Here is a 27,217-nt window from a genome sequence, read left to right as displayed (position 1 = left end):
ATCAATATGAGTCAGAATCGACTTATCGGTGGTGAGCAAGTGGAGGGGACCCTAAACAGGTTCCGGTGGACCTTAAGAGTTCTACTAATTGTGCATGCTCTGTAAAATGTAAACCAAGATTTTACTTTTGCACACATTATTTTTTCTAAACACGTCTAACTGTGAAACCATACTCGCATGCGGGTCTTTGAACCTGGTCAGTGGTCTGGGGAAGTGAAGGGGCCTGACATCCTTTGTTGTTGTTAGTGCTGTCCAGTCATTCTGACATCACAGGGACCTTCTTTGCAACACAAGGCAGCACTGCCCGGTCCTTTGCCAGCCTCAGGGGTAGTATGTTGGAGCCCATGGTTTCAGCTACCGTGTCTTCCAGTTCACCAAGGAGTTTCCTCTTTGTGCTGCTTACTAAACCCGTTTCTAAGGAGTCCATTCCAACTCATGGTGACGCCGTGTGGGTCAGCACCACGGGACCCCACATAATGCCTTATACCATATATATATATATATATATATATATATATATATATATATATATATATATATATATATATATATATATATATATATATATATATATATTGTGCATAATGCCTTATACCTGGTCCCTTTGGCACCTTGTGATCGCACAGGCTGGTGTGCTTATTCCATGTGGGCTTTTTTGCTTCTGAGCCAGATGGCCGTTTGCTCACCTTCAAGCCTTTAAGACCCCAGACACTATCTCTTTTGATAGCCTCTGGCCTTTACTTCGGGGTCTTCGGTCCCTGCAGAGTGGACACATGCCTGCTGTGCGGGTATGGGACGTGTCGGAGCGCAGCCTGGTGGCGGAGCTTCAGGAGCATAAGTATGGCGTGGCATGTGTGGCCTTCTCATCCAGTGCCAAGTACATTGTCTCAGTGGGCTACCAGCATGACATGATCGTCAATGTCTGGGCCTGGAAGGTGAGTGGGCTGCTGGCCTCAGGACAGGCGGGGCCGGGAGGGGAGCCAAGAAACTGCTGACCGGTGGCCTTTACTTCCGCCTGCTGGCCTCAGTCCCTTTCTAGAGAACTCTGAGCAGAAAGGAGCAACTGGGTATCTAGGATGCTGAAGAAGGGGCAGAAGGAGAGGTCAAGTTCACAGCTTGTCTAACCTTCAGTGTGTAAGTTTCTTTTCCCTCAGCTCCTAGAAGCAGAGCCTTGATTTCCCTTGACTTTCTCTCCAGAAAAACATTGTAGTGGCTTCCAACAAGGTGTCCAGTCAGGTGACAGCAGTATCCTTCTCTGAGGACTGCAGGCAACCGGCACATCAAGTTCTGGTACCTCGATGACAGCAAGACCTCAAAGGTGAGGCAGCAAGTAGCCACTAGGGTGGGGTCTGCCCAGATATGTTCCACCTGCGCCCCCTTCTGCATGCTCAAAAGCCCCTTGGAAGTCTCAGCTGGGCCAGGTGCTATGTCAATATGCAAGGGAAGCCTTCTCCCTCCCTCCCCAGGGCCTGCTTTCCAGGGGGTAGCCTGCAGGGTGTGTGGGTGGCACCTGTGGTGGGTCTCCACAGGTGAATGCCACTGTACCCCTGCTGGGCCGCTCCGGGCTGCTGGGGGAACCTGCGGAACAACCTGTTCACTGATGTAGCCTGTGGCCGCGGGAAGAAGACTGACAGCACCTTCTGTATCACATCCTCAGGGCAGCTGTGCGAGTTCAGTGACCCGGAGACTGTTGGACAAGTGGGTGGAGCTGAGTGTAAGTGAATGCTTTGTCGGCACCCTCCCGTCTGTCACCTCCGGGCTCCAGGGCACCTGAGTCTGCATGCACGCTGGGGGAGGCCCCAGGCGGAGGAAGGTGTTTGGGAACCTCTCTGCTTGCTCGCCCTCTCTGTCTCTGCCTCTTCCTCTGCTTTCCTCTTCTGCTCAGCACACAGACAGCATCACAGTAAGTGTGCTGGCCCTGTCCGCTGCCTCTGCTGCCTTTCTCTGGGCCGGCCTTTTCTGGGTGTGTCTTTGCCCAAACCTCAGGTGCCTTATAAGGAAGGCTTGCTGACTCCTTCCCCCTAATTGCACGGGGCTGTGGGCCCTCTGGCCAGCTGCTGTTAGAGGGAGGGGCATTGAGGGGCTCTGCCCAGGGCAGCTGGCCTGCCTTGCGCTTGTCCTTGCCTCTTGGCTCATGGCTGTTGAGGTGTCCGGTGAAGGAGTGGACAGACGCCCTTGCTGACTGTGGCTTCTGTGCTCACAGACCACAGTGGCCCACTGCATCTCGGTGAGCCAGGACTACATCTTCTGCGGCTGTGCTGACGGCACCGTGTGCCTTTTCAACCCCTTCAACCTGCACTTCCTCAGCACGCTGCCCCGGCCCCATGCCCTGGGGACAGACATTGCCAGCATCACAGAGGCCAGGTGAGCGGTGTGGGTGGGCCCCTGAGTCCTGTCAGAGCCCCACTCTGTGCCAGGCCGTCCCTGGCATGCTGCAAGGAGAGGAGGGCACACATAGACCTCTGGGAAGACCCTTGCAGTCAAGCACAGGTGGGTCTTTTAGCATTTGTTGCTCACTGTGGGCAACCGTGGTAATCTGAGTCTGCAGTGTGGTAATTAATGCATTGTCCTGTAAACACCACAGCTAGGACAGACGGGCAGTTCCTTAGGGTTTCTGAGAGAGGCTGGAAACCTGACGGAGCAGGCCTTTCTCCCTCAGGGTGGTCCTGGGTAGCAGCTAAGGTAGGAGGGTCTTATTGTAGCCTCGGGCCTTGGGTTGGGTGATTGCAGGAAGTGAAGTTTTGCTCTGGTTTCAGTGCTGTCAGGAAGCGGGGCAGTTCTGCAGTTGGGTATATTAATTTCTCATTCAGGGAAGGAGTGGGCTAAATCTGCAAATGGCAGGAAATGATATATGACCATGACTGGTTTGCACAGTGCCCTTCCTTTTCCTCTGACGTGAGTCTAGAAGGGCCTGACATCTGCTTGGCTGCATCACGGCCACACACTGTCCCCGCCTGATGTTGGGGGCTATGAAATAGCTTGTGTTCTTTTGCAGAGCCCCATGGCAAGGAATGCCAGGCCAGCCGCTGCGTTCTTTCTCCAGTGACTGCTGGCCACCCTGCTGCTCCTCCCTTTAGTGCCCCTTTTCATTAGCGCTAACTCACCAGTTTGCCCTGTCTGCCCTGGACACCCTGACCCCCTCTTTCCTCAGTCGCCTTTTCGCTGGAGTGGCCAATGCGAAGTATCGGGACACCATCACCTTGACCTTTGATCCTGCAAATCCGTGGCTGTCTTGTGTGTACAATGACCATAGTACTTATGTCTGGGGTGTGAAGGGCCCCAAGAAAGTGGGCAAGGTGTATTCAGCTCTGTATCATTCCTCCTGCGTCTGGAGTGTAGAGGTACGTGGGCCAGGTCTGCTGAGACTGACCGTGTTTCCTGGCCTACCATTAGGAGCTGGGGTTCCTCAAGTGTGGAATTTGTTTCCTCCAGCACCCTTGCTCCCCAAGCTGTGCCCCTGGGTCCCTTCGTATCTGTTAATTGGCTCTGAGGATGGGAGGGGATTTTAGTGCTGACTCATCTCAGACGTTTTTCAGTATGCCCCTGTGCAGTCTTAGCTTGGCCTCTTTGGACATGTTCCTGAACTTGACCAAACCTTAGTTTCTGCAATTGTGAAATGACATACCTGATGCATTTGATTTTTACGAACAGGAGACAATGTAAGTGGGAGATTTAGAATGCCTAGTACTTACTAGGTGCTTGGTTAATGTATATTCCTTTACTTGTTAAAGACAAGAGCTAATCATTATGACTTGCTTGCTATGGGACAAGCCGTTGCCTCCAGGGGACAGGATGGGGGAACTTTAGGCCCCCAAGGACAGAGGTTCAGGAGGGTTTAGCTGAAAAGGGTTGGGGACAAAATTTATTATCTCCAAGGGAAAGATACTAACTTGACAATGAAGAAACGGCAAAACCCACCCTTAGCCAAGTCATTAAGGTTAACATCCCGTGGCAGCAGCATGAATCTGGTGAGAGGGTACACTGAGAGGTTTCAAAATGTTCCCAGAAAATGTTATGACTCTTAAGAACTCCCAATAAAATGTTGAACAACAACAACCAACGTTGATGGAAAGTTTCTTTTAGTTCTGTTTTTCCATGCAGCCTCCTCCTAGCATTGTGTCTGGTATTCTTGACCCAAATGTATAAGGAACTTAGGATAGTCATGAGGAAACATCAGGCAACCTTCATTTGAGGTACACCTGCCAGAGTAACTTATCACACTCTCCCAGGTGTCAGGGTAGGAAAGACAAGCAAAGACTGAAAGCCGTTCTAGACTGGGACAGATGACACCCATGTGCCGTGGGGGCTCCTGGGATCCTGGAGCAGAAGAAGTACATTCGTGGGATAAACAAACAAACTCATTGGCATTGGGTTGATTCCAACTCAGAGCAACCCCCGCTGGTGACGTTTAAATAAAGTCTAATAATGTTGTACCAGTGTGACCTCCGTGGTCCTTATCACTGTGTACTGTAGTGCATAAAACATTAATACGAAGGGAGACCAGGTGAGAGAGTTGAATGTGACATATCTTGACTCATTTTTCTAAAGGTTCAACCCAAAAGGTAAAGTAAAACAGCTCTTGATGGAGAGGAAAAGGTGGAAGGGGGTGGGTGATGATTCTTTCCCCCCGCTGCCTGGCACTGAACGGCCTCTCCTCTCTTCTCATTTTGCAGGGTCCACGAATTGCAGTTCCTGAGTGAAATGCTGAAGGTGGAGGCCCATGAGTCAGAGATTCTGTGCCTGGAGTACTCGAAGCCAGACACAGGTACCTGGCCCTGGCCTGGAATGGCCTTGAGTGAGCCCCTCCAGTCTGGCCAGAGCCACTGATACTTGTCCTGCCTCTTGACTATGGGGCTGATCGTTCTTTTGGCTACCAAAAGAGTTAGTGATCCTTCTTGATGTCTCTGAAGGCTTCTTGTTGTTTCTGAAGGCTTTGGGGAGGACTGCATCTCAACTCTGCCCGACTCCATGGCTCATGTGGCTTAAGGATGTGGGGCTCAGTTTCTCTGGGTGCTCTTTGCTGGGCACTCATGTTGGGCTGCGATCCACAAGCTCAGCAGTTTGAAACTACCAGCCGCTCTGCAGGAGAAAGGTGGGCCTTTCTACTCCTGTAAACAGTTACAGTCTCAGAAGCCCATAGGGGGTATTCACTATGAGTCAGCATTAACTTGATAGCAGCAGATTTGATTTTTGTAAAGTCTTTTTAAAGCCAACCAAAAGCTGAATCAGTGAAGAAGATCTGCTTTAGACATTGTGCTCTTTTAAAGAATAATCTGTCTGTGATCAGATTGACACAGGAACTTGGAAGGTTAGGTGAAAAGTTTAAGGGGCAGTGAGCTTATGTGTGTGATGGAAATTTGGAATTGGAAAAGGACAGTGAGAATGGCTACATAATTTCAGAAATATAATGAATGTTAGCAAATTGTACATGTAGAAATGATCGAATTGGTATATATTTTTGTGTGCATTGTTTTAGATCAGGGAGAAGACTCGAAGTTCAAATATAATTTACAGAGACCCCCCTTGTTAAATCTTGAATGGGACAAAGTCCAGAAAAAACAAATCATCTGGTTGAGGGAGACCGTAAGCATGAGGCCATAATGGGGACTGAAGGATTCACAACAGCTCGGTCACATGGAAAACAAAGGAAGCCCCTTTAAAAGTCCAGTTCCCAGCAGATCAGACCATCACAGTTGGAAATGTGACTACAGAAATGGGAAAGGGACCATGATTGGAGTAAATACATTATTGCAGATTAGAAAAGTTTACAGGACTGGTTCAGGGCCCTCCAACCATCTTGGTCAGGGCATGAACGTGCAACCTCAGTACCCCAATTCCCATCAAGGGCATACTCAGGCAAGTTCTTGAGGGCTAGACTACTCCTCACCAGGCTGGCCAGAGGAGTGGGTGGAAGCAAACAAACTCTGCCTGAGGGCAAAGCATTTTACGTTGCTAGTTCAGAGTCATGGAGCTCTAGTGCCATAGAAGGTTATGGGTTGGGCGGTTAACCACAAGGTTTCACTCTTCAAAACCACCAGCCAGCTCCAGGGAAGAAAGATGAGGCTTTCTACTCCAATAAAAATATATAGTCTGGAGATTAAAAGCCCCAATGTAAGTTAACTGGGTTGATTCCTACTAGAGGGATAATGTGTGTGGGCCAGATGCTTGCAAGGTCCCTCAAGGCAATGCTGCCAGACTGCAGTCTCTGCTCCCTGCTGGTGGAGACAATGGATTGCTTTTCTCTAAAACTTGGAACCATTAGCTTGGTTCCAGTAGGTGGAGTTCACACCCTACTGATAATGGTTCATATGGAGATCCAGAAAACAGGTCAAAGTTAAGCTGCCATTCTAAATGTAGGATCCGCCCATTTTGTCACCTGTATACCCCCAATCCCTCCTCTTCCTATTGCATGTATGCCCCTAGACCACCCCTTCTCACCGCTGTATAACATAGTCCAAGTCCTTCCTGTGATGTATGTCTTTACCCTCCCGTTTCCAATTCCCCTTGTCCTCCTTCCCTTCCCCCTCTCTCCATGTGGACCACCAAGTGGGGCTGAGGTGAGCAATGCTACCATGATATGTGTGTGACTGCATTATTGTAATATCTCTTCTATCTCTCATGTTCCCAATGACTTTAATATTTATATCTCAACCCTTTATGTTTCCAGGGCTTTCAATGACATTAGGCATCTTTTCAATGTTTATGAATCATGCTTATGAACCTCTCTTCTGTTAGTTGTCTGTGTGTATGCATTGCCTGTATTAAAAACATATAGAACCGAGCAATTTGTCTGGAAAAATAATTTATAGGAACTTTATGTTAGATTGCCATGCGTTTTGCATAGCCAATTGTTCTTTTAAAACACTTTTCTTGTCATTGTGATACCATGCTAAAAGGTAAAAACATCTGTATATAGTCAAATAGCTTTATCTTTCCTTTAAAGACATGAACCTTCGTGTCTTGCTTAAAGTTTCCACCTCACTAAAGCTAAATTGCTACTCTCGAAAATAAATCCCTCTAAGTTTTTAATGCTTTGAATATTTTATCGCTCTAATCCTCCTGGAGTTTATTTTTGAATGTAGTATGCTCCTTCCTTTGATTTCTTGTAAATTCAGCCAATTCAACCACTCATTAACCAAAGTATTCCTTTACCACTGGATTGTTTTGCCACCTTTGCTTTGCATAGCATATAGTTCTAAATTATATCCCAGACTACTGAATTATTTGCCAGAGTGGCTTTACTAATTGTACACTGGCATCACAACACGCGGGAGCTTCGGAAAGATCGTGGGAGAAAGGAATGAAAAGAGAAGATAATTTCCCATGAATTTTTGAAGCTTCTTCGTACAGGTGCTTTACAGTAAGTCGACATTAGGGTTTATAATCAATAAAAAATTCAACTGTGATCCAAGAATGAGGGGCGTGACATTTCCTGGTTGAGACAAAAGCGAACAGGCGAGCAGAATACGAAAAGAATTGGTTAACCGATGAAACTGCAGCCAAGTGTTAGCTGTTATCACAAAAATGAACACACAGAATATTCTTGAACTTGGAAGTGGGAACTTCAGCCTTTCAACGGCCATCGACGGTGCGGGGCAACATCCCCGCACTCCTACGCTCAGGAAGGGGGTTCTGGGGTCTGCGGCGCCGCGGGGCACAAGTGGGGCGAAGGGCTGCGAGGGAACGCCGAGGCAGAGGGGTCCCCGCGAGGCGGCTGCGGGCCGCTCCAGAAGGCAGGGGTCCGGGGGCTCTGCGGTCCCTCAGGACCCTCCAGGAGAGGCTCCAGAAAGGCAGCTGGAGGCCCCGGCCGGCCGTGCAGCTCGCTGGGAGGCGCGGGCGCACGTGCTCCGCCGGTCCGGGCGGCGGGGGCGGCTGAACGGGCCCTGGCCGTGGGCGGCGGGCGGCGGGCGGGCGCAGTGCGGCGCCGGGCAGGTGGGAGGTGACCGCGCGGGGCGGTCGCGGCGGCTGGGGCTACTGACGGCACACGGATCCGGAGCGCACTGCGCGGGGCGGGGCGCCGCGCAGGTGAGAGCGGCAGCGGACCCGGATGCGGCGCGGCTGAGGGCGGCCGAGGGCGGGGGGTCGCGGCGGCTAGCTCTTGGAGATCCCGGCCGGAGGCTCCGGCGCCGGTGCTGCGCTTCCTGCCGGCTCGAAGAACGAGCCCGAGCCTGGCCGCCCTCGGGATGCCTTGCTGAGGCTCCGCCGGACGTCCCCAACAGGGGGGGGGCGGGGCGGGGCGCGTTCGGGCGCCTCCTGAGGGCGCCTCAGCGGAGAGCGGCGTTGGCGCCGTGGAGTCTACGCTCCACGCGGGCGGCCCAACCCGCCTGCCACTCAGGTGTCTTTTTGCACGGAAGTGAGTTTTAGGAGCGGGAAACCTGTGGTGGGCGTGACTGACGTGTTTTTAAATCATTTTCTATACATTTAAAGCTGTAAAGGCAAAACTTCATGATCCAATTAATATAGCCAAAAATTCAGGCTTGATAGAAACATTTAGAATCCAGGCACTGGGGGTAAAGTCCCCTTATTCCCATCTGTTATTGGAGGAAGGTATGAGAGAGATTGGATACTGCGGTGGGAAGAAATAGAGCCAAATAGGAATGTCTGCTTCTATAGGGAGAATGTATCAGCCATGCGCTCACTTTAAGGCAGCACAGCTTTAAGGGAGAATCTGTGGAAATGATAGATTACCGCAGGAACATGAACTTGGAGTATATCTCCAACTAACAGAGTGGTGGTCTTCCAGCCATGGAACATTAGTCTCCCAGATTCCCTCTGTACCAGTCAGGGAATAAGTCCCAGTATTATTTCCCTTGGTGCTAGTATCCCACATTTCCCCTCTCTGCATTATGTTTAAGATTCAAAAAGTGTCACGGAGGCAACATGGTCTCTTTTCATATCTATTAGCTTCCTATAGAAGTGACATGAGACTGCAAGCATCACAATTATGATAAAAAACACAGTCAGACTGGAACTTAAGCTATGTGAAGTACTTTGCCCCCAAGCTCGCGGGTCCAACCCTTCCATGCTACTCCTCAATTGCTTAATCACATCAGAGCCAGGAGAAGCCTCAAGCTTGTCTTTGAATGTATAGAAAATATCCTTTTTAAGCTGATCAATATCTAATGAAATGTTTCCCTTAAACCCTTGCAAATGTTGGCCTCTCCATCTCTTCCTTGTCCATCTTTCTCCAAAGGTGGTTGCGTCCTTTTAAAGGGAGTCCATCAGTTTTATTCTGTAAAAAACATACATGCATAGCCTTTTCTCCAGGTGAATGGACCTGGATCCCAAACACAGTTTCCATCATCCTCAGATTTCTTAGGATCAATTTTCTCTGTAGAATTGAAAACGTGTTTATCTTCCCTAATTTTATTACAAGCTTTTAGTAAGGAGAAAAATTTTTTAGTTAAAATGAGTAAATGAACTTTGTCACACATAAGATTCCTCTTCTCCTCCTTCTGTTTTAACAATTTAAATAGTAAAGCATTGCTAGATCTTGAACCAGTAAAAGTACTAGTTAGATAACCTTCATTGTTATGTAAATACTGGCTCCCATCCCTCAGAGAATTAAGAGAGCTAACTAATTGGGAGAACTTCTTATCATACTTTGAAAGACTGAAAAAATTCTTAATAAATTTGTTCAGCTGATCTTGAAGTAACTTACCAAGCAGACATTTTTTCTCCAGGCTTACCAATAAGGTTATAGGCTCAATTGAGCCGTTTTGCCTTTCAGGCTTCTCACACTGTATGATTTTACCTTGCAATATTCTGTCTTGGTTAACTTCACTCATTCCCTCTATGCTGGCTTTAGGGGAAGTTAATGGGAGGGCCTTAGGCCCCCCTGAATGCCCTAAGGAAATGACCCGGCATCCACAGTTAACAAACCTTTTTCCTTCCATTTCTAATTCCATGTGGGGGCGCTGTTTCTCCACAACAGCAGTCCAGAAGACTGCTTGATTTATAGGGTGGTCAAACTTCTCAAGTACTCTTTCCTGATAGGTATAAATTTTTACTCTAGAAATGCAAGGAAGGGAAAATTGGCTTAAGCGATCCTACATTTTTACAAACCATGGTATATCAGAACTCATTACTGCCTTAATTTCTTCTTCACAATCCTGACCAATAACTCCAGCAACACCTTGAGAATTTATGTTGGACTTTCTTTTTTTTTTTTTTTTTTTTTGGACTTTCTTAATAAACTTCCTATAGTTCTTTTAGGTAGTGGACCCCAATTACTGCTCTTCGTTTCTGATTCAATCACAGTTTTGGGCTTTTTCTTACAACTCTTATCAACTCCAGTATCAATTTTAATTTCTTGAGTACTAAGGTTAAATCTTCCTGATAGAAACTGTATTAATCTTTCAATAAGAGGTCCCTGCTTTTGAGGATCAAGCTCCTGTGAAGGCTTCTGAGCCATCTCTTGGTTATTCAAACCAACTGCAGTGAGAACAGAGACTAGGTTTTTGCCTCTTTGGCTAGGTCTGTTCTCCTGCTGTGAGGCTGCTAGATAAAGGCGATTTCTCTCAAAGATCTTCTTTGCTCCAGTAGGCAGACACCTTGCCTACCACGCTCTGCTATGAGGGCTCTGCATCAAGCTTCTTCCACTATTTTCCCGCCGGGAAGTCTTTGCTAATGGCGACCCTTCACTGTTGATTTTTGAACGACATTGGCTCGCCCAATGAGTTCCCTTCCTACAATGGAGGCAGAGTTCAGGTTCGTTTAAACCCGATCTCCATGGTCCTGGCCCATGCTCTGACATTGGCCGCAGCCTGCTCTGCCTACACTCTTTTGAAGATGACTTGTCTTCCCACAACTAAAGCACTTTCTTCCAGGTCTGATATAGTTTGCCAATGAAGCTGCCATGAGGTCTGCCTTGTATTCCTCTGCCTCTACATTCCTGCATATCCTAAAATAACCCAGCAAAGTGCCCTGTTCGCTGTAGGGATGCAAGGCATTTTTACAGTGCTTATTAGAGAAATCATAAGATAGCTTGTGCACTAGGTCTCTTACTGCCTGAACATTCTTCACACATTTGGAAATAGCATCTTCCAGTCGGGACACAAAGTCAGCGTAACGCTCATCATTCTGTTGTCTTATAGCCCTGTAACGCGGCGTTCTCTCTTCTGATGGAATTATCTTTTCCCAGGCCCTTAAGCAAACCTCATGTATCTGTCCTATTGTCTGTTCAGTAAACTGTAGTTGAGACTCAACTGTAATATAATTTGCATCCCCTAGCAATTGATGAATTCCTATATCTATCCCATCCTCAGCATTCTTCCCAGCTCTTGCAAGGGCTGCTTCCTTCCATAGCATTTGATATCACAAGCATTCTGAAGAGTAAAGACAAATTCTCACTAAAGCTTTCCAATCTGTAGGGGTCCAGCTGTCAGACTCTGCTAGAGCCCTTATCATGCTAATTACAAAATGTGAGTCTGGGCCCTAGTCATTGATTGCCTGCTTGAGATCTTTTAGCAACTTAAAAGGCAAAGGCACTGTGAATTCCTTTTGGTTCTAACAGGATAAGACATCTTGCATTCTAAATCTTCTTCTGCAATCCCTCTTCCTACTCTGGAGAGTAAAGGTGCTTTCCTATACTTTGCTTCTTTACGTCTATTCTCTGAGCTACTCTTTTCAATCTGGATATCTTGGAGTTCCACTTCCTGAACTTCACCTTCTGTGCTAGCTCTCCTAGTTTGCATTTCTTTGGAGCTAATCTCTCTACCTTCAGGGCTGGCTTGCTTGATTGTTTTCCAATCTCTGGCCTTTCTTACACTAAATTCCAGCAGGAGAGCAGTTGCTTTTACTATGTCCCCTTCTGACTCAGGCTCATTCTTTTAGCTCTGCCTAAAATCTTCTCATCTGCCTGAAACCCGTTCTCACTGCTTCTCATCTGATTTAAATTTGGGCATCTTAGACGTTGCCTGTTCTGCTTCTTGGCTTTCTCTACCTTTGAAAGCAAGGGAGCTTCCTGGGATTGTTTAATAGCCATGCTTTGGATCTTGCAATCCACTGCCTCTAGTACTGTATCACCTTTAAACCTTCGGAGTCTGCAGTCTCGCGAGAGCATACAGGCTTTGGCAATGAGGTTCTGTTCTAGAATTGGAGGCTTTAGATAACAAACCAATCCCTGCCTTTTCAGTTTTTCCTAAAGTTTCTTAACCTAAATCATGCTTATTCACAGACACTTTAGCTTGCTTTTCTAGATTTGAATAGACACAAGACTTCTCACTAGACTGTTCATCCTTATTCTCTTCCTCCTGCAAAAGTTTTAAAACCATCTTAACTTGTACCCACAGAGACCACTTCTCCATAGGGATACTCTCCCCATCTCTGTGCTTCCTTTAAGTTGACAATGACCTCCTCCCAGGTCTCTAAATCAAAAGTTCCTTCCTCTGAGAACCATGAATTATACCTTTTTACTACTTTTAGAAAACATTGTATCTTTTTCTTCGTTACTTTTACACCTTGTCTTTTCAGTAAGTAGAGAGCATGGTACCATAAGTTTCAGGTTTACTTTTACCTTGCTCCCATTATCCTCTTTAAAATTCTAATTCACTATTTCCACTACTTCTCTGTCAATCCCCACACCGGATCCTCACTTCGCACAATTTTCAAATTCACTCTACGTACCAATGGGGCCATATAATTGTTATATGGGATATAACTCATATTGTCCCACGTTGTGCGCCATTTGTCTGGGGAAGCCCGCCTTGTGCTGGGGCTCCAGCCTCCAGCCCAGTCCTTGAGCCTCCTGCCTGGTCTCCATCCCACCTCCCTTCGTCCACACTGAGCGTGGACCTGGCTGGTAAGATCATGGCCATCCAGGAGGTGAGCATGCTACCATGAATTGTGTCTGACTGCATTATTGTAATGTCTCTTCTATCGCTCATGCTCCCGGTGACTTTAATATAATATTTATATATCTCAACCATACAATTGTGCTTATTGAACCCAAGATTACTGGTGGGGGGCTGGCACCCCAACTCATACCACAGTACATACCATTTGTCTAGTTCTTCAATGCTTCCTCTCCCGCTCACTCCCTCCAACTATCATGACCTCAGCTCTACCTTACAAAGCCGGCTAGACCAGAGCATGTACACTGGTACAGATAAGAACTCTCAACACACAGAATCCAGGACAGATAAACCCTTCAGGAACAGTAATGGAAGTAGTGATAACATGAGGGTAGGGATGAGATAGAGGGAACTGATAGCAATGATTGATGTATTAACGCTCACACCCCAGGGGGACAAGCAACAGAAACATTGGTGAAGTGAGACCTTGGACATTGTAAAATATGAAAGTATAATTTATCAAGGTTTCATGAGGGTGGGAGAGTGGGAGAGAAGGGGGGAAAAGGAGCTGATACCAAGGGGTCAAGTATAAAGAAAATGATGATGGTACCGTAGGTACAAATGTGCTTGATACAATTGATGTATGCATTGTTATAAGTGGTGTAAGAGCCCCCGATAAAATGACTTAATTTTTTAAAAGTGTTTCGGTAGATCTTGATGGAGGATAGATTGAGAAACAATAGTTTCAGAATTTGATAATTTTGCTTAATAATCAAACTGAAAACTCACTGCCATTGCATCTTTTGTGACTCACAGCAACCCTGACTTTCAGCAACCCTATTGGACAGGGTAGAGCAGCCCCTGTGAGTTTCTGAGACTGCAACTCTTTACAGGGGTAGAAAGCCCTAACGTTTCTCTCTCAGAGCGGGTGGTGGTTTTGAACTATGTGGGTAGCAGCCCAAGTGAAAACCACTATGCCACCAGGGCTCCCTGTGCCACATAGCGGGAGCTGTTGTTTTCCCAAACATTCACTTGGCTATTTCTTTTATAAGAAGCCAAGTAATTTGGCAGCTTATTTCTGTTCCAGTTTTCTTATATAGAAAATGTGGTGACAGTGTGAACCTGTTTGTTGTAGTTTATGTGAACATAATTGAGTGATCTAGACCAAGTGAGCTGACTGGTCAAAAATCAGACCTGTGGATTGCCAAATTGGTTCTGCTGAGATTGGGGCTTTCCTGGATCCACAGGCTTCCTCCAAGCTGTGTCCGAGAAGCTCTGCATTTTAGAGCTACATTTTATAGTTGAAAGAGAGGCCTAAGGAGGGAGGGAGTCCTTAAGCTCTAAGACCTTAATGCTGTCATTGCTGTCCTCTTTTAGTGTACCTGCAGTTTCCACACTGCAGTGGGAACCATTGAAACAGCTGTTCTCATTCTCTGAGATGGTGTGCCACCCCACTCCATACCACCACCACCTCATCCCTTTCTCTTATTGTAGAGATAATGCCCCTTCCATATGTATCTCAGATATTCAATTAATGAAGAAAGACAAAAGTAGGAGAAATGATTTAGATGAAGGAGACCATAAGCATGAGGCCATAATGGGGTCCAAAGGCTGTGTGGCCATGTCGCTAATTATAGAAATGGATGAAATCTGCCACAAAAATGTGATTGGAGGCAGAGCAATTCATCACTCTCTCAGGCAGGACTACATAAGTGAGAATGGGGCCATTATGGAGACATGGAGACGATCACAGATTAGAAAGGCTTACTGGATTTGTTCTGGGGCCTTCCGACCACTATAACTCATGACCATAGGGTCTTAGACTTTCCCAATTTCCATTGAGGACCTTCCCAGGGAAGTCCCAGAGGGCAGATTGCTCCTCTCTGCTCTGGCTAGTTGTTGTTGCGTGCCATTGAGGACACTTGGACTCGTCGTGACCTCACATACAACCGAATGAAACACTGTAGGGTCGTGCACCATCCTCACAATTGTTCCTGTGCCTGAACCACCGATGAAGCCACTGAGTCCATCCACTTCTTCGAGGACCTCCTCTGTTTCATGGCTTCTCCACTGTTGTACCAAATAGGATGTCCTTCTCCAGGGACTGGTCTCTCCTGACAACATGTCCAAAGTATGTAAGATGGCGTCTTGCCATCCTTGCCTCTAAGCAGCACTCTGGCCTTATTTCTTCTGATACAGATTGGTCAGTCCTTCAGCAGTCCATGGTACTGTCAGTAGTCTTCTGGTGGACCACAATTCGATGCATCTGTTCTTCTACAGCCTTCCTTATTCAGTGTCTAACTTTCACATGCATATGATGCAATGGAAAATAGCATGGCTTAGGTCATGTGCACCTTAGTCCTCAGAGTAACATCATTGTTCTTCAACACTATAAAGAGGTTTTCTGCAGCAGATTTACCCATTACAATACATCTTTTGATCTCCTGACTGCTGTTTCTATGAACATTGATAGTGGATCTAAGCAAGACAAAATCCTTGACAACTGAAGCCCTTTTCTCTGTTTATCACCTATTGGTCCAGTTTTGGGGATTTTGGTCTTCCTTATATTGAATTGTAACCCATATTGAAGGCTGCAATCCTTGATCTTCAGCAAGTGGTTCAATTCCTCCTCACTTTCAGCAAACAAATGGCGTCATATATGCACACAAGCAGGCTCCCAAAAGTTAGTGGAACAAGGAATCAAAAGAGAATGGAATTTTTCAGGGACTTTTTGAAATACCAGTGTGTGTGTGTGTGTGTGTGTGTGTGTGTGTGTGTGAGACAGAGAGAGAGAGAGAGAGAGAGAGAGAGAGAGAGAGAGAGAGAGAGAGAGAGAGAGAGGAGATGTGGGCATAAAACAAACATCAAGCAACATAAGGGAGAATGCTGTTGGCTGCTGTTGAACTGATTCCGGTGCGCATGCACAGTGACCTGCTGTGTGCACCATAGTGACCCCTCAGAAGCAGATCATCAAGCCTACCTTTCAACTGAAATTCTGAGAATTCACAATTTTCAGAAGTATGTGGATAACAGTGAAAGCCAAAATTCTATTTGCACAGTCCCCACGTGGATTAAGCTTCCAGTGAATTCCTTCAGACCATTGACCAGGGATGTGAACACTCTTGCCACCAGGCAGAGGGCATTGGAAAGTGGATTACCCCTTAGGCAGCCCATGGTGGGGCTTAGAGACTTGCCTAAGTGTATCCTTGAATCGAGGCTGCCATTCTGGGCTGCACGGTCATGAGTCATGCCCCCAAAGCCTTGGTTGTTTGGCCCTGGACCACTCTTGTAAACTGTCCTGTTTCACACAGGTCCCAATCCTTGTCCTATTCTTGCTTCTGTAGTCCCACCTGGAACTGTGATGTTGGGATCTGCCGCCATGTCCTTTCAAGTCTGTGAATCTCAGATAACCCTTACATATCAATAAGACCTCTTGCTAATAGTTTCCCTCCCCTCATCTCGATGGCATGTGTTGGCCCTTGGACTATCTAGGTTACCTAGCGGGCATTTGGATTATGTAGGCTCCCTAGCGGGAATTTGGACTATATAGATTACCTAGTGGGCAATTAGACTTTGTAGGTTATCTAGCGGGCACTTTGACTATCTAGGTTACCTAGCTAGCACTTGAACTATCTACGTTACCTAGCGGTTACTTGGAGTATGTTGGCTACCTACCGGGCTGTTGGACTATCTAGGTTACCTAGCCGGCACTTGGGCTATCTAGGTTAACTAACGGGCACTTGGACTATGTAGGTTCCCTAGCGGGCCCTTGGACTATGTAAGTTCCCTAGCGGGCACTTGGACTATGTGGGTTCCCTAGCGGGCATTAGGACTATCTGGGTTACCTAACGGGCACTTGGACTATGTAGGTTAACTAGCGGGCTTTGGACTATGTAGGTTACCTAGCGGACACTTGGACTATGTAGGTTCCCTATCGTTCACTTGGAGAATGTAGGTTAACTAAGGGGCACTAGGACAATGTAGGTTACCTAGCGGGCCTTGGGACTATCTAGGTTACCTAGGGGGAACTTGGACTATGTAGGTTTACTATTGGGCACTTGGACTATCTAGGTTACCTTAGCAGGCACTTGGACTATGTAGGTTAACTAGCGGGCACTTGGACTATCTAGGTTACCTAGCAGGCACTTGGACTATGTACGTTTCCTAGCGGGTACTTGGACTATCTATGTTAACTAGCGGGCACTTGGACTATGTAGATTCCCTATCGGGCACTTGGACTATGTAGGTAACCTAGTGGTCACTTGAACTGTCTAGGTTACCTAGCGGGCATTTGGACTATGTAGGTTAACTAGCGAGCTCTTGGACTATCTAGGTTAACTAGCGGGCACTTGGACTATTAGGGTCCCTAGCGGGCATTTGGACTATATCGGTTACCTAGCGGGCACTTGGACTATGTAGGTTCCCTAGCGGGCACTTGGACTATTTAGGTTACCTAGCAGGCACTTTGACTATCTAGGTTAACTAACGGGCACTTGGACTATGGAAAGAAGTGCCTAATGGTCACCAGGACCCATGGTTAATCCAGGCGTGGTCATCTGATTCCAATCGATCAGACCTAGCTATAAATCACTTATATGTCTGGGTAATTAAAAGCAAATATAAATTTTCAAAAAAAATAACGTTGCATGGGATAGAAAGAGAATACATAACAACATCAGACATAAATATGCCTCAAGACAAACTCATTGTGCACATCCAGAATACATAATGGCTCTTGCTAAGATGCGTTTCCCACTAGACCCTACCCCAAGCCAGTAAAAGCCAGAAACTCTACAGTAAACTGTGGATTGTACTACTCTGAAATGGGAGCTGTGTCTCTAGACCTAATTTGGGGCTGTTCGTGCTGAGGACTCACCAATACCTGCTGCAGTGACAACAGTCCAGGTGAGAATAAGGAAATCTGGATGACAGCCAGGATATAGGAGCACTGAGACCTCAAATTGCTTCTAGGCGAGCATGGCCTAATGGGCTTCCATTTATGCACCTCTGGCAGGAGGAGTTTGTTCTGGAAAGTAATGGTTTCTAAGGAAGTATTTCTTAAACTTTCACATGCATGCACTTACCCAGGTTCCTGGAAATCGGGCTGGGGGGCAGATTCTGATTTTGTGGGTTCAGGGTGGGGGGTCTAGGATCCAGCAGTTCTAGAGGCCCTGGTACTCTTGGGCTGTTAACCACAAGGACAGTAGTCCTAAACCACCAGCCACTCCTTGGGAGAAATATGAGGCTGTAGACTCCGGGCAAGAGTGACAGTCTGGGAAACCCACAAGGGCAGTTCTACCCTGTCCTGTAGGGTCACTATGAGTCAGCATCAACTCGATGGCATTAGCATGGGAGAAGCTAATGCTGATGTTGCTGGTTCCTTGACCTATCATACTTTGAGTGGCAAAGTCCCAAGGGCCTTCCCGGATGTGATGGCCAAAAGCAGTAGTGTTCACCCTTGGTCATACTTTGGAATCCCTTAGGAGCTTTCAAGCCTCCCATTGGCCTGGCGCCATCCCAGACCAATGAAGCAAGACTTAGTGGAAGCAGGATTCAGGTCACGGTCAGTGAGAAAGCCCCCTTGGCAATGCCAACGTACAGCCAGTGCAGAGTCGAACTGGTCGACGACTCCACATGACTCCATATACTTTGGTGAAGCCAGCTGTTTGGGCAAGGTTTTCAGAGTTACCACCCATGTAGACTTGTTGGTGATAGTGCATTAAATAGAGCACATGCAGTGCATTGCATGAGTGTCCTATGTCATGCAACCACACCAGGGGTATGTTGAGCCAATTTCTCTGGGAGACCAAGGGTGTTGGCTCCATCCTGAACGTTGGCACGGTAATGGACTGACACAGAGGAAACTCATTCTCTTTGTGGTGGTGCACTAATGGGTTCTTCACAGAAGGCCAAGTCCATGGCTGCAGATGCTCACGGGGCTGAGGGAGCAGGTCAAATCCTAAGTCAGAGGTGGGTGTTTGCATATTTACATGCCCTCACTGCCATCAAGTCCATTCCAACTCACAGGCCCATGGGACTGAGTAAAATGGCCCCCGTGGGTTTCTGAGACTGTGATTCTTTAGAGGAGTAGAAAATCTCCTCTTTCTCCAGAGGAGCGGTTGGTCATTCAAACTGCTGACCTTGAGATTAACAGTCCAACTCCTGACCACTCTTGCCGTCAGAATTCTATTTATTTACACAAGTATATATATATCCTTTCCCAAAAGAACTCCACATTTTCAAATCATTCTTGACACTCATGGCCTTTTTTCCTTTATAGCCATGCCTTTGGTTGAAACACAGATATAAGAGAAATATTTATCTACTTATAGGGGTACAAAAGTAGCTTTGGTGGCATAGTGTTTGCATGTTGGGCTGCTAACACCAAAGTCAGCACTTTGAAACCACCAGCCACTCCGTGGGAAGAAGAGTCTGTCTACTCCTATAAAGAGTTACAGTCTCAGAAACTCACAGGGACAGATCTACTCTGCCTCATAGGGTCACTATGAGTCAGCATCACCTCCCTGGCAGTGAGGTAGATTTTGGTTTCATAGAGATACAAGTCAGTCCTGAGCTGCTAAAGACAAGGTTGGCAGTTTGAACCCACCAGCTGCAGAGAAAGAGGAGGCTTTCTATTCCCATAAGGAGCTACAGTTTCAGAAATACCCACAGGGGAAATTTTAACCTCTCCTGTAGGATCAATATGAGTCAGAATCGACTTATCGGTGGTGAGCAAGTGGAGGGGACCCTAAACAGGTTCCGGTGGACCTTAAGAGTTCTACTAATTGTGCATGCTCTGTAAAATGTAAACCAAGATTTTACTTTTGCAAACATTATTTTTTCTAAACACGTCTAACTGTGAAACCATACTCGCATGCGGGTCTTTGAACCTGGTCAGTGGTCTGGGGAAGTGAAGGGGCCTGACATCCTTTGTTGTTGTTAGTGCTGTCCAGTCATTCTGACATCACAGGGACCTTCTTTGCAACACAAGGCAGCACTGCCCGGTCCTTTGCCAGCCTCAGGGGTAGTATGTTGGAGCCCATGGTTTCAGCTACCGTGTCCTCCAGTTCACCAAGGAGTTTCCTCTTTGTGCTGCTTACTAAACCCGTTTCTAAGGAGTCCATTCCAACTCACGGTGACGCCGTGTGGGTCAGCACCACGGGACCCCACATAATGCCTTATACCATATATATATATATATATATATATATATATATATATATATATATATATATATATATATATATATTTTGCATAATGCCTTATACCTGGTCCCTTTGGCACCTTGTGATCGCACAGGCTGGTGTGCTTATTTCATGTGGGCTTTTTTGCTTCTGAGCCAGATGGCCGTTTGCTCACCTTCAAGCCTTTAAGACCCCAGACACTATCTCTTTTGATAGCCTCTGGCCTTTACTTCGGGGTCTTCGGTCCCTGCAGAGTGGACACATGCCTGCTGTGCGGGTATGGGACGTGTCGGAGCGCAGCCTGGTGGCGGAGCTTCAGGAGCATAAGTATGGCATGGCATGTGTGGCCTTCTCATCCAGTGCCAAGTACATTGTCTCAGTGGGCTACCAGCATGACATGATCGTCAATGTCTGGGCCTGGAAGGTGAGTGGGCTGCTGGCCTCAGGACAGGCGGGGCCGGGAGGGGAGCCAAGAAACTGCTGACCGGTGGCCTTTACTTCCGCCTGCTGGCCTCAGTCCCTTTCTAGAGAACTCTGAGCAGAAAGGAGCAACTGGGTATCTAGGATGCTGAAGAAGGGGCAGAAGGAGAGGTCAAGTTCACAGCTTGTCTAACCTTCAGTGTGTAAGTTTCTTTTCCCTCAGCTCCTAGAAGCAGAGCCTTGATTTCCCTTGACTTTCTCTCCAGAAAAACATTGTAGTGGCTTCCAACAAGGTGTCCAGTCAGGTGACAGCAGTATCCTTCTCTGAGGACTGCAGGCAACCGGCACATCAAGTTCTGGTACCTCGATGACAGCAAGACCTCAAAGGTGAGGCAGCAAGTAGCCACTAGGGTGGGGTCTGCCCAGATATGTTCCACCTGCGCCCCCTTCTGCATGCTCAAAAGCCCCTTGGAAGTCTCAGCTGGGCCAGGTGCTATGTCAATATGCAAGGGAAGCCTTCTCCCTCCCTCCCCAGGGCCTGCTTTCCAGGGGGTAGCCTGCAGGGTGTGTGGGTGGCACCTGTGGTGGGTCTCCACAGGTGAATGCCACTGTACCCCTGCTGGGCCGCTCCGGGCTGCTGGGGGAACCTGCGGAACAACCTGTTCACTGATGTAGCCTGTGGCCGCGGGAAGAAGACTGACAGCACCTTCTGTATCACATCCTCAGGGCAGCTGTGCGAGTTCAGTGACCCGGAGACTGTTGGACAAGTGGGTGGAGCTGAGTGTAAGTGAATGCTTTGTCGGCACCCTCCCGTCTGTCACCTCCGGGCTCCAGGGCACCTGAGTCTGCATGCACGCTGGGGGAGGCCCCAGGCGGAGGAAGGTGTTTGGGAACCTCTCTGCTTGCTCGCCCTCTCTGTCTCTGCCTCTTCCTCTGCTTTCCTCTTCTGCTCAGCACACAGACAGCATCACAGTAAGTGTGCTGGCCCTGTCCGCTGCCTCTGCTGCCTTTCTCTGGGCCGGCCTTTTCTGGGTGTGTCTTTGCCCAAACCTCAGGTGCCTTATAAGGAAGGCTTGCTGACTCCTTCCCCCTAATTGCACGGGGCTGTGGGCCCTCTGGCCAGCTGCTGTTAGAGGGAGGGGCATTGAGGGGCTCTGCCCAGGGCAGCTGGCCTGCCTTGCGCTTGTCCTTGCCTCTTGGCTCATGGCTGTTGAGGTGTCCGGTGAAGGAGTGGACAGACGCCCTTGCTGACTGTGGCTTCTGTGCTCACAGACCACAGTGGCCCACTGCATCTCGGTGAGCCAGGACTACATCTTCTGCGGCTGTGCTGACGGCACCGTGTGCCTTTTCAACCCCTTCAACCTGCACTTCCTCAGCACGCTGCCCCGGCCCCATGCCCTGGGGACAGACATTGCCAGCATCACAGAGGCCAGGTGAGCGGTGTGGGTGGGCCCCTGAGTCCTGTCAGAGCCCCACTCTGTGCCAGGCCGTCCCTGGCATGCTGCAAGGAGAGGAGGGCACACATAGACCTCTGGGAAGACCCTTGCAGTCAAGCACAGGTGGGTCTTTTAGCATTTGTTGCTCACTGTGGGCAACCGTGGTAATCTGAGTCTGCAGTGTGGTAATTAATGCATTGTCCTGTAAACACCACAGCTAGGACAGACGGGCAGTTCCTTAGGGTTTCTGAGAGAGGCTGGAAACCTGACGGAGCAGGCCTTTCTCCCTCAGGGTGGTCCTGGGTAGCAGCTAAGGTAGGAGGGTCTTATTGTAGCCTCGGGCCTTGGGTTGGGTGATTGCAGGAAGTGAAGTTTTGCTCTGGTTTCAGTGCTGTCAGGAAGCGGGGCAGTTCTGCAGTTGGGTATATTAATTTCTCATTCAGGGAAGGAGTGGGCTAAATCTGCAAATGGCAGGAAATGATATATGACCATGACTGGTTTGCACAGTGCCCTTCCTTTTCCTCTGACGTGAGTCTAGAAGGGCCTGACATCTGCTTGGCTGCATCACGGCCACACACTGTCCCCGCCTGATGTTGGGGGCTATGAAATAGCTTGTGTTCTTTTGCAGAGCCCCATGGCAAGGAATGCCAGGCCAGCCGCTGCGTTCTTTCTCCAGTGACTGCTGGCCACCCTGCTGCTCCTCCCTTTAGTGCCCCTTTTCATTAGCGCTAACTCACCAGTTTGCCCTGTCTGCCCTGGACACCCTGACCCCCTCTTTCCTCAGTCGCCTTTTCGCTGGAGTGGCCAATGCGAAGTATCGGGACACCATCACCTTGACCTTTGATCCTGCAAATCCGTGGCTGTCTTGTGTGTACAATGACCATAGTACTTATGTCTGGGGTGTGAAGGGCCCCAAGAAAGTGGGCAAGGTGTATTCAGCTCTGTATCATTCCTCCTGCGTCTGGAGTGTAGAGGTACGTGGGCCAGGTCTGCTGAGACTGACCGTGTTTCCTGGCCTACCATTAGGAGCTGGGGTTCCTCAAGTGTGGAATTTGTTTCCTCCAGCACCCTTGCTCCCCAAGCTGTGCCCCTGGGTCCCTTCGTATCTGTTAATTGGCTCTGAGGATGGGAGGGGATTTTAGTGCTGACTCATCTCAGACGTTTTTCAGTATGCCCCTGTGCAGTCTTAGCTTGGCCTCTTTGGACATGTTCCTGAACTTGACCAAACCTTAGTTTCTGCAATTGTGAAATGACATACCTGATGCATTTGATTTTTACGAACAGGAGACAATGTAAGTGGGAGATTTAGAATGCCTAGTACTTACTAGGTGCTTGGTTAATGTATATTCCTTTACTTGTTAAAGACAAGAGCTAATCATTATGACTTGCTTGCTATGGGACAAGCCGTTGCCTCCAGGGGACAGGATGGGGGAACTTTAGGCCCCCAAGGACAGAGGTTCAGGAGGGTTTAGCTGAAAAGGGTTGGGGACAAAATTTATTATCTCCAAGGGAAAGATACTAACTTGACAATGAAGAAACGGCAAAACCCACCCTTAGCCAAGTCATTAAGGTTAACATCCCGTGGCAGCAGCATGAATCTGGTGAGAGGGTACACTGAGAGGTTTCAAAATGTTCCCAGAAAATGTTATGACTCTTAAGAACTCCCAATAAAATGTTGAACAACAACAACCAACGTTGATGGAAAGTTTCTTTTAGTTCTGTTTTTCCATGCAGCCTCCTCCTAGCATTGTGTCTGGTATTCTTGACCCAAATGTATAAGGAACTTAGGATAGTCATGAGGAAACATCAGGCAACCTTCATTTGAGGTACACCTGCCAGAGTAACTTATCACACTCTCCCAGGTGTCAGGGTAGGAAAGACAAGCAAAGACTGAAAGCCGTTCTAGACTGGGACAGATGACACCCATGTGCCGTGGGGGCTCCTGGGATCCTGGAGCAGAAGAAGTACATTCGTGGGATAAACAAACAAACTCATTGGCATTGGGTTGATTCCAACTCAGAGCAACCCCCGCTGTTGACATTTAAATAAAGTCTAATAATGTTGTACCAGTGTGACCTCCGTGGTCCTTATCACTGTGTACTGTAGTGCATAAAACATTAATACGAAGGGAGACCAGGTGAGAGAGTTGAATGTGACATATCTTGACTCATTTTTCTAAAGGTTCAACCCAAAAGGTAAAGTAAAACAGCTCTTGATGGAGAGGAAAAGGTGGAAGGGGGTGGGTGATGATTCTTTCCCCCCGCTGCCTGGCACTGAACGGCCTCTCCTCTCTTCTCATTTTGCAGGGTCCACGAATTGCAGTTCCTGAGTGAAATGCTGAAGGTGGAGGCCCATGAGTCAGAGATTCTGTGCCTGGAGTACTCGAAGCCAGACACAGGTACCTGGCCCTGGCCTGGAATGGCCTTGAGTGAGCCCCTCCAGTCTGGCCAGAGCCACTGATACTTGTCCTGCCTCTTGACTATGGGGCTGATCGTTCTTTTGGCTACCAAAAGAGTTAGTGATCCTTCTTGATGTCTCTGAAGGCTTCTTGTTGTTTCTGAAGGCTTTGGGGAGGACTGCATCTCAACTCTGCCCGAGTCCATGGCTCATGTGGCTTAAGGATGTGGGGCTCAGTTTCTCTGGGTGCTCTTTGCTGGGCACTCATGTTGGGCTGCGATCCACAAGCTCAGCAGTTTGAAACTACCAGCCGCTCTGCAGGAGAAAGGTGGGCCTTTCTACTCCTGTAAACAGTTACAGTCTCAGAAGCCCATAGGGGGTATTCACTATGAGTCAGCATTAACTTGATAGCAGCAGATTTGATTTTTGTAAAGTCTTTTTAAAGCCAACCAAAAGCTGAATCAGTGAAGAAGATCTGCTTTAGACATTGTGCTCTTTTAAAGAATAATCTGTCTGTGATCAGATTGACACAGGAACTTGGAAGGTTAGGTGAAAAGTTTAAGGGGCAGTGAGCTTATGTGTGTGATGGAAATTTGGAATTGGAAAAGGACAGTGAGAATGGCTACATAATTTCAGAAATATAATGAATGTTAGCAAATTGTACATGTAGAAATGATCGAATTGGTATATATTTTTGTGTGCATTGTTTTAGATCAGGGAGAAGACTCGAAGTTCAAATATAATTTACAGAGACCCCCCTTGTTAAATCTTGAATGGGACAAAGTCCAGAAAAAACAAATCATCTGGTTGAGGGAGACCGTAAGCATGAGGCCATAATGGGGACTGAAGGATTCACAACAGCTCGGTCACATGGAAAACAAAGGAAGCCCCTTTAAAAGTCAAGTTCCCAGCAGATCAGACCATCACAGTTGGAAATGTGACTACAGAAATGGGGAAGGGACCATGATTGGAGTAAATACATTATTGCAGATTAGAAAAGTTTACAGGACTGGTTCAGGGCCCTCCAACCATCTTGGTCAGGGCATGAACGTGCAACCTCAGTACCCCAATTCCCATCAAGGGCATACTCAGGCAAGTTCTTGAGGGCTAGACTACTCCTCACCAGGCTGGCCAGAGGAGTGGGTGGAAGCAAACAAACTCTGCCTGAGGGCAAAGCATTTTACGTTGCTAGTTCAGAGTCATGGAGCTCTAGTGCCATAGAAGGTTATGGGTTGGGCGGTTAACCACAAGGTTTCACTCTTCAAAACCACCAGCCAGCTCCAGGGAAGAAAGATGAGGCTTTCTACTCCAATAAAAATATATAGTCTGGAGATTAAAAGCCCCAATGTAAGTTAACTGGGTTGATTCCTACTAGAGGGATAATGTGTGTGGGCCAGATGCTTGCAAGGTCCCTCAAGGCAATGCTGCCAGACTGCAGTCTCTGCTCCCTGCTGGTGGAGACAATGGATTGCTTTTCTCTAAAACTTGGAACCATTAGCTTGGTTCCAGTAGGTGGAGTTCACACCCTACTGATAATGGTTCATATGGAGATCCAGAAAACAGGTCAAAGTTAAGCTGCCATTCTAAATGTAGGATCCGCCCATTTTGTCACCTGTATACCCCCAATCCCTCCTCTTCCTATTGCATGTATGCCCCTAGACCACCCCTTCTCACCGCTGTATAACATAGTCCAAGTCCTTCCTGTGATGTATGTCTTTACCCTCCCGTTTCCAATTCCCCTTGTCCTCCTTCCCTTCCCCCTCTCTCCATGTGGACCACCAAGTGGGGCTGAGGTGAGCAATGCTACCATGATATGTGTGTGACTGCATTATTGTAATATCTCTTCTATCTCTCATGCTCCCAATGACTTTAATATTTATATCTCAACCCTTTATGTTTCCAGGGCTTTCAATGACATTAGGCATCTTTTCAATGTTTATGAATCATGCTTATGAACCTCTCTTCTGTTAGTTGTCTGTGTGTATGCATTGCCTGTATTAAAAACATATAGAACCGAGCAATTTGTCTGGAAAAATAATTTATAGGAACTTTATGTTAGATTGCCATGCGTTTTGCATAGCCAATTGTTCTTTTAAAACACTTTTCTTGTCATTGTGATACCATGCTAAAAGGTAAAAACATCTGTATATAGTCAAATAGCTTTATCTTTCCTTTAAAGACATGAACCTTCGTGTCTTGCTTAAAGTTTCCACCTCACTAAAGCTAAATTGCTACTCTCGAAAATAAATCCCTCTAAGTTTTTAATGCTTTGAATATTTTATCGCTCTAATCCTCCTGGAGTTTATTTTTGAATGTAGTATGCTCCTTCCTTTGATTTCTTGTAAATTCAGCCAATTCAACCACTCATTAACCAAAGTATTCCTTTACCACTGGATTGTTTTGCCACCTTTGCTTTGCATAGCATATAGTTCTAAATTATATCCCAGACTACTGAATTATTTGCCAGAGTGGCTTTACTAATTGTACACTGGCATCACAACACGCGGGAGCTTCGGAAAGATCGTGGGAGAAAGGAATGAAAAGAGAAGATAATTTCCCATGAATTTTTGAAGCTTCCTCGTACAGGTGCTTTACAGTAAGTCGACATTAGGGTTTATAATCAATAAAAAATTCAACTGTGATCCAAGAATGAGGGGCGTGACATTTCCTGGTTGAGACAAAAGCGAACAGGCGAGCAGAATACGAAAAGAATTGGTTAACCGATGAAACTGCAGCCAAGTGTTAGCTGTTATCACAAAAATGAACACACAGAATATTCTTGAACTTGGAAGTGGGAACTTCAGCCTTTCAACGGCCATCGACGGTGCGGGGCAACATCCCCGCACTCCTACGCTCAGGAAGGGGGTTCTGGGGTCTGCGGCGCCGCGGGGCACAAGTGGGGCGAAGGGCTGCGAGGGAACGCCGAGGCAGAGGGGTCCCCGCGAGGCGGCTGCGGGCCGCTCCAGAAGGCAGGGGTCCGGGGGCT

Source organism: Tenrec ecaudatus, chromosome X (genome assembly GCF_050624435.1).
Source record: "Tenrec ecaudatus isolate mTenEca1 chromosome X, mTenEca1.hap1, whole genome shotgun sequence".
NCBI classification, from domain to species: domain Eukaryota; kingdom Metazoa; phylum Chordata; class Mammalia; order Afrosoricida; family Tenrecidae; genus Tenrec; species Tenrec ecaudatus.
Note: the sequence above shows the minus strand (reverse complement) of the source record.